Below are 8,746 nucleotides of genomic sequence, written 5' to 3'. Positions count from 1 at the left end.
TAGGAAATAACCACCATTTTCTGAGAAAACAGCAATTACATCACCACAAAAGTGTTGTAGCGTTGAGACAATAATCCACACATTCTTGATTAACAAACTTTTTAATACATGCACAATCACATGTGCATTTAGAAACGGTTTTTAAAACAAACCAACATGTTTATTGTATAACAATTTTTGGGGTGGCATTATCAAAAATAGAAATGTACATTTACGATAAAACAGGCCTGTGTAAAACCAACAAGAAGACAAAAAACTTGAAAGCAATATCAGACATGAGTATTTAGGAACTGTGTTTGATATTGCGTTCAGATGGGGTGAAGTCACCCCTTGAAAAGCCAAATTTGGAAGATGCACACCAATTTACGAATGTCAACATGTGCTAGCTGCCATCATGGGGGATCAAGGGACGTGTTTTGTGGGAGCAACCCCTTCCTCACAGCTACTTTATTATTGAGGAAGGGGTTGCACCCCCAAAACGCGTCCATTGATCTCCCGTGATGGCAGATAGCACATGTTGGCACACTGTGTGCATCCTCCAAATTTGGCATTTCGAAATATCGCTAAAAAATTTAAAACATTGTACCACACAAAAAAAGTGATTTTGTGGGGTTTTAAATTCACCCCAAAACATCAATGATGTTATTATTTTTTTGAATCACATCATTGATTTTTTTCTTGATGTTTTCCAATTCTAAATTACACCCCATTATTTCCCCGATCAGGATCTGGGCAGTTTCTGATGTGAAAGGATCTTGATCCCTAACCTCGCGATCACCTAAAAAGAGAGAAACCAAACAAAAACAGGTATCAAAAATCTGCCAGCATCCATCTCTTACCTGAGCCTGTGGTCGCAGACACTCACCTGTTGTGGTGCCAATTTCCACCACATCTTCTTCCTCCTCTTGCTCCGCTTGTGTTGGGGGTATTTCACCTTCTTCCAGAGGTGGGGGGTCTCTGGTCTCCTTGGCTGAGGGGTGTCCTCCGAGTCTTTTCTCCCCTATGTAAAACAAAAATGGTATAATTAGCACACAGATATTTGATGGCAGAACTATAAATAGTAAACATTGCTTGGAAGTGGGGTACAATTGTCAGTTGTCAAGATGTCGCTTTTTTATTGTCCTTTGTCAACCTGCAATACTGTACCTGTTTTGTACAAGCTTCACAGATGGAGACCCCCCTATAGTATACACTGGAGCACCTGCGTGGGCCCCCTAATAAAAAGGGTGTTCTTGTGTCCCACACTAGTGCTCCAGTGTCCAGATGTGAAAACAGCTGCTGAGTGTCCTCTCCTTACACAGAATCTAGTTTGCATTTCATTCTAGTAACAAACCCATCTACACAACCAAATATTTTGCATCCAAGTAGGCCCTAAAAAATGTAGGAAAATGCATATGGCCTAAACAATGGTGTTTTAGAGGCCGAAAAAAAAATGTTTGATACGAACGAATAATGGGCCCATGAACATTAAAATTCACATTTTAAACTGTACAATTAAGAAAAGCATATGGAGCAGCACGAACGTAATAAAAACAAAAAGAATAGGAACACAGCACAACTACTTACTTTTTTGCAGCACTCTCCAGGTCTTTCGGTACTGTTCGGGCTCTCTTAATTTCAGGTCCGACCACCGCTTCCTGAGCTGATCTTTCGGTCGTCGTACCCCGAAATTCCGGTGCAGACTTTTGACCACTTTCGCCATGATCTTGGCCTTTCTGATATTGGGGTTGGGGTAAGGCCCATACTTTCCATCATAGTCGGCCTTCTTCAGGATTTCCACCATCTCCAACATCTCCCCAAAGGACATATTTGTGGCCTTAAATCTTCTCCTTCTGGATCGGGACGTTTCTGTCTCCGGGCTTTCCTCCTCCTCCTCCTCCTCCTCGTTGCTATAATTAGCACGCACCTGCTGTGACTCCGCCATGTGCTCTTCACCCACTGCGCCGAACGAAAAGGGGCAGGGAATAGACTAGAAAGAACGTCAGGGGCGGGCGGAGTTACACGCATGCGCAGTGTGTATAAAGCGTAACACACGTGCATATTATGTACGATCTGTGAGCGGAGGAAGGAGCATTGGGTGCGCCAATCGTAAGAACGAAGGTAAGAGACATACTTGTGCCTATACTGCTTCTAGATTGAGGCCTATATTGTAACAAGATTATGAGAGTTTTGTCTGACATTAGGCTTTGTCTTGTGTTGTGTCTTGCAGTGAACATGGATATCTTATTACAAGATAATGACTTCATGTCAATATTCATTGACATGTTCAGGGAGCTGCCCTGTTTGTGGGAGATCAACCACCCACATTACAGGAACCAAACAAAGAGGAAGGCAGCGCTGGATCAATTGTTGGAAATTGTGAAGCATGTGATCCCCACATCAGACATCACATATTTGAAGATCTTAATTGGTGGCCTGAGGAGCACATATGTAAGGGAGCGCCAGAAAGTCCAGGATTCGCAGAGATCCGGAGCAGCAGATGACATCTGTGTCCCCAGGATGTGGTACTATGACAGGCTGCATTTTCTGGCAGGCCAGACTGAACCCAGGCCATCCCTCTCCAGTAGGGATGAGCCGAACACCCCCCTGTTCGGTTCGCACCAGAACATGCAAACAGGAAAAAAGTTCGCTCGAACACGCGAACACCGTTAAAGTCTATGGGACACAAATATGAATAATCAAAAGTGCTAATTTTAAAGGCTTATATGCAAGTTATTGTCATAAAAAGTGTTTGGGGACCTAGGTCCTGCCCCAGGGGACATGGATCAATGCAAAAAAAAGTTTTAAAAACGGACGTTTTTTCAGGAGCAGTGATTTTAATAATGCTTAAAGTGAAACAATAAAAGTGTAATATCCCTTTAAATTTCGTACCTGGGGGGTGTCTATAGTATGCCTGTAAAGGGGCGCATGTTTCCCGTGTTTAGAACAGTCTGACAGCAAAATGACATTTTGAAGGAAAAAACCCATTTAAAACTACCCGCGGCTATTGCATTGCCGACAATACACATAGAAGTTCATTGATAAAAACGGCATGGGAATTCCCCACAGGGAAACCCCGAAAGAAAATTAAAAAAAAAAAATGACGTGGGGTTCCCCCTAAATTCCATACCAGACCCTTCAGGTCTGGTGTGGATTTTAAGGGGAACCCCGCGCCAGAAAAAAAAAAAACGGCGTGGGGTCCCCCCAAAAATCCATACCAGACCCTTATCCGAGCACGCAACCTGGCAGGCTGCAGGAAAAGAGGGGGGGACGAGAGTGCGCCCCTCCCCTCCTGAACCGTACCAGGCCACATGCCCTCAACATTGGGAGGGTGCTTTGGGGTAGCCCCCCAAAACACCTTGTCCCCATGTTGATGAGGACAAGGGCCTCATCCCCACAACCCTGGCCGGTGGTTGTGGGGGTCTGCGGGCGGGGGGCTTATCGGAATCTGGAAGCCCCCTTTAACAAGGGGACCCCCAGATCCCGCCCCCCCCTGTGTGAAATGGTAAGGAGGTACTTACCCCTACCATTTCACTAAAAAACTGTCAAAAATGTTAAAAATGACAAGAGACAGTTTTTGACAATTCCTTTATTTAAATGCTTCTTCTTTCTTCTATCTTCCTTCATCTTCTTCTTCTTCTGGTTCTTCTGGCTCTTCTGGTTCTTCCTCTGGCGTTCTCGTCCAGCATCTCCTCCGTGGCGTCTTCTATCTTCTTCTCCTCGGGCCGCTCGGCACCCATGGCATGGGGGGAGGCTCCCGCTCTTCTCTTCATCTTCTTCTTCATCCTCTTCTCTTCTTCCTTCTTCTCTTTCATTTCCTTCTCCGGGCCGCTCCGCATCCATGCTGGCATGGAGGCAGGCTCCCGCTGTGTGACGGCGACTCCTCGTCTGACGGTTCTTAAATAACGGGGGCGGGGCCACCCGGTGACCCCGCCCCCCTCTGACGCACGGTGACTTGACGGGACTTCCCTGTGACGTCACAGGGAATGCCACAGGGAAGTCCCGTTATGTCCCATGCGTCAGAGGGGGTGGGGTCACCGGGTGGCCCCGCCCCCCGTTATTTAAAAACCGTCAGACGAGGAGTCGCCGTCACACAGCGGGAGCCTCCCTCCATGCCAGCATGGATGCGGAGTGGCCCGGAGAAGAAAATGAAGAAGAGAAGGAAGAAGAGAAGAGGATGAAGAAGAAGATGAAGAGAAAAGCGGGAGCCTCCCCCCATGCCATGGGTGCAGAGCGGCCCGAGGAGAAGAAGATAGAAGATGCCGCGGAGAAGATGCTGGACAAGAACGCCGGAGGAAGAACCAGAAGAGCCAGAAGAACCAGAAGAAGAAGAAGATGAAGGAAGATAAAAGAAAGAAGAAGCATTTAAATAAAGGAATTGTCAAAAACTGTCTCTTGTCATTTTTAACATTTTTGACAGTTTTTTAGTGAAATGGTAGGGGTAAGTACCCCCTTACCATTTCACACAGGGGGGGCGGGATCTGGGGGTCCCCTTGTTAAAGGGGGCTTCCAGATTCCGATAAGCCCCCCGCCCGCAGACCCCCACAACCACCGGCCAGGGTTGTGGGGATGAGGCCCTTGTCCTCATCAACATGGGGACAAGGTGTTTTGGGGGGCTACCCCAAAGCACCCTCCCAATGTTGAGGGCATGTGGCCTGGTACGGTTCAGGAGGGGGGGGGCGCACTCTCGTCCCCCCCTCTTTTCCTGCGGCCTGCCAGGTTGCGTGCTCAGATAAGGGTCTGGTATGGATTTTTGGGGGGACCCCACGCCGTTTTTTTTTTTTTTTTTTTTTGGCGCGGGGTTCCCCTTAATAACCATACCAGACCTGAAGGGCCTGGTATGGAATTTAGGGGGACTCCCACGTCTTTTTTTTTTTTTTATTTTGGTTCGGGCTTTCCCTGTGGGGAATTCCCATGCCGTTTTTATCAATGAACTTCTATGTGTATTGTCGGCAATGCAATAGCCGCGGGTAGTTTTAAATGTTTTTTTTCCTTCGAAATGTCATTTTGCTGTCAGACTGTTCTAAACACGGGAAACATGCGCCCCTTTACAGGCATACTATAGACACCCCCCAGGTACGAAATTTAAAGGGATATTACACTTTTATTGTTTGACTTTAAGCATTATTAAAATCACTGCTCCTGAAAAAACGGCAGTTTTTAAAACTTTTTTTGCATTGATCCATGTCCCCTGGGGCAGGACCCAGGTCCCCAAACACTTTTTATGACAATAACTTGCATATAAGCCTTTAAAATTAGCACTTTTGATTTCTCCCATAGACTTTTAAAGGGTGTTCTGCGGCATTCGAATTTGCCGCGAACACCCCAAATTGTTCGCTGTTCGGCGAACTTGCGAACAGCCAATGTTCGAGTCGAACATGAGTTCGACTCGAACTCGAAGCTCATCCCTACTCTCCAGTCTTCCTTCCACGCTTCCTTCCCCTCCAGCTGAGGCTTCTGACGCCCAACCTGGGCCATCCAGGCAACAACATGTGGAGGAGCCCAGCTTGAGCCAGGTATAGCATTCCTCTAAATATTTCTGCTTGTCCAATCAATGATGTTAACTAGATGTTAGTTTGGAGTACTAATTTCTGATTGTGATTGATGATGCAAAAACTAAAACCATGTCCCTTTTTCATACACAGGGAAGTCTCAGCCAGGAGGTGGCCGGGCCGAGCAGGCTGCCTGATCTACAGGTCCCTCCCCTACACCTGGAAAGAGAAAGTGGCAGGAAGAGGAGTGCCCTAGAGGAGGCTGCCATAGGCCTCTTTTGGAGGGTTACAGAGGCCCTAGGAGCACCACACACCATGGAGGATGACTTCGCTGCCATCATTGCCTCTAAAATGCAGAGGATGGAGGAGGGACAACAACTCATGTGTGTCGCTCATATTGGAGGCTCTTAATAAAGGTATGAGGGCCCAAATTACATCTGGGACACACCTTTGCGAACTCACACACTCCTCCTCCTGCAGGTCCTCCTCCTCCTCCTCCTTCTCCTCCAGGTCCTCCCAGTCCTCCTCCTCCTCCAGGTCCTACTCCTCCTCCTGCCACATCTCCAACAGCACAGCCACAGCCCGGAATGAAGCGTGGAAGGAAGACCAGAAAGTGAGGACCCTGGATCCAGTCTGGTCGGCCAAAAGTAGCAGCCTCTTGTGGTACCACAGCCTGGGGACACAGATGTCATCTGCTGCTTTCCGGATCTCTGGGACTTCTGGACCAGACTGCCCTCCCTTACATATGGACTCCTCAGGCCACCAATTTTGATGTTCAAGAATTGATGTCTGCCCTGGGGGTCCCAGGCTTCGCTAATTTCTCCTGTTTATCCAGCGTTGCCTCCCCCTTTGTTTGGTTCTGAGCCCTTAATAAAGGAATTTTGTTTTGAATTATACTTGCCTATGTGTGTTTTACTTCAAAAAGGACAGTTTGTTTGTGAGGATTCAGGTACATTTCAAAAATACAAAGTGAAATTAACAAGGGACACCAACACCAAGCAATCTCCTTGAGATTAAATAATAAAAGATATCAATGGTGTTGTGGTAACTTGACACACAAAACACACACAAAAATAGTCTGGAGTAAAACTAAAAATAACATTAAACAAAGATCAGCCTTGGAAAAATACAAACATAAAATCTAAACCAAAAATGGCTTTAAATAAAAAAAAAGAAAACAAACAAAAAAAAAATTCTGTCAGATGTGACAAATAATATATTCAGGGAATCCCAAGAAAAAAACAAAAAAATAAGTTTGTGAGAAGTGTGTGTGAATATGAGCAGCAAAACTACTTAATTCTTGACACATTATAAAGAAGAAGAGAGTGCGCTGTTTAAAACCATTTTTAACATTGCAGCGTGACGAAAGTGCTGTATCCATTGCGAGTGCTAATTTTACCTGACCGAGCTGTTCCGTGTCAAAATTTCTTCTGAGCATGCGTGGCACTTTGTGCATCGGAACAGGCCACACACGGTCGGAATTGAAGCGATCGGATTTTGTTGTCGGAAAATTTTATCTCCTGCTCTCCAGCTTTGTGTGTCGGAAAATCCGATGGAAAATGTCCGATGGAGCCCACACACGGTCGGAATTTCCGACAACACGCTCCGATCGGACATTTTCCATCGGAAAATCCGACCGTGTGTGTACGGGGCATAAGGGTGCAATTAGGACGGCTAAGATAGAACATGAAAGGCGCATAGCGGAGTAGAGCAAAAAAAATCCCAAGAAATTCTTTAAGTATGTAAACAGTAAAAAAGGGAGGACAGACCATATTGGCCCCATAAAGAATGAGGAAGGACATCTGGTTACAAAGGATGGGGAGATGGCGAAGGTATTGAATTTATTCTTCTCCTCAGTCTTCACGAGTGAATCGGGGGGCTTCAGTAACCAAAACTGCAGTGTTTATCCTCATGACACAACACAGGAAGCACCTCCATGGTTAACAGAGGACAGAATTAAAATTAGACTTGAGAAACTTAACATTAATAAATCACCGGGACCAGATGGCTTGCATCCGAGGGTACTTAGGGAACTCAGTCAAGTGATTGCCAGACCGTTGTTCCTAATTTTTACAGATAGTCTACTGACTGGAATGGTACCAGCTGATTGGAGAAAAGCCAATGTAGCACCAATATTTAAAAAGGGCCCAAAATACATCCCTGGGAATTACAGACCAGTTAGCCTAACATCAATAGTATGTAAACTCTTGGAGGGGATGATAAGGGACTATATACAAGATTTTACTAATAAGAAAGGTATCATTAGCAGTAATCAGCATGGATTCATGAAGAATCGTTCTTGCCAAACCAATCTATTAACCTTCTATGAGGAGGTGAGTTGCCATCTAGATAAAGGAAGGCCCGTAGACGTGGTGTATCTGGATTTTGCAAAAGCATTTGACAGTTCCCTATAAACGTTTACTGTACAAAATAAGGTCCGTTGGCATGGACCATAGGGTGAGTACATGGATTGAAAACTGGCTACAAGGGCGAGTTCAGAGGGTGGTGATAAATGGAGAGTAGTCAGAATGGTCAGGGGTGGGTAGTGGGGTTCCCCAGGGTTCTGTGCTGGGACCAATCCTATTTAATTTGTTCATAAACGACCTGGAGGATGGGATAAACAGTTCAATCTCTGTATTTGCAGACGATACTAAGCTAAGCAGGGCAATAACTTCTCCGCAGGATGTGGAAACCTTGCAAAAAGACCTGAACAAATTAATGGGGTGGGCGACTACATGGCAAATGAGATTCAATGTAGAAAAATGTAAAATAATGCATTTGGGTGGCAAAAATATGAATGCAATCTATACACTGGGGGGAGAACCTCTGGGGGAATCTAGGATGGAAAAGGACCTGGGGGTCCTAGTAGATGATAGGCTCAGCAATGGCATGCAATGCCAAGCTGCTGCTAAAAAAGCAAACAGAATATTGGCATGCATTAAAAGGGGGATCAACGCCAGAGATAAAACGATAATTCTCCCACTCTACAAGGCTCTGGTCCGGCCGCACCTGAAGTATGCTGTCCAGTTCTGGGCACCAGTCCTCAGGAAGGATGTACTGGAAATGGAGCGAATACAAAGAAGGGCAACAAAGCTAATAAAGGGTCTGGAGGATCTTAGTTATGAGGAAAGGTTGCGAGCACTGAACTTATTCTCTCTGGAGAAGAGACGCTTGAGAGGGGATATGATTTCAATTTACAAATACTGTACTGGTGACCCCACAATAGGGATAAAACTTTTTCGCAGAAGAGAGTTTAATATGACTCGTGGCCACTC

Source organism: Aquarana catesbeiana, linkage group LG01, assembly GCF_042186555.1.
Source record: "Aquarana catesbeiana isolate 2022-GZ linkage group LG01, ASM4218655v1, whole genome shotgun sequence".
In the NCBI taxonomy this organism is placed as follows: domain Eukaryota; kingdom Metazoa; phylum Chordata; class Amphibia; order Anura; family Ranidae; genus Aquarana; species Aquarana catesbeiana.
This window is presented reverse-complemented; position numbering follows the sequence as displayed.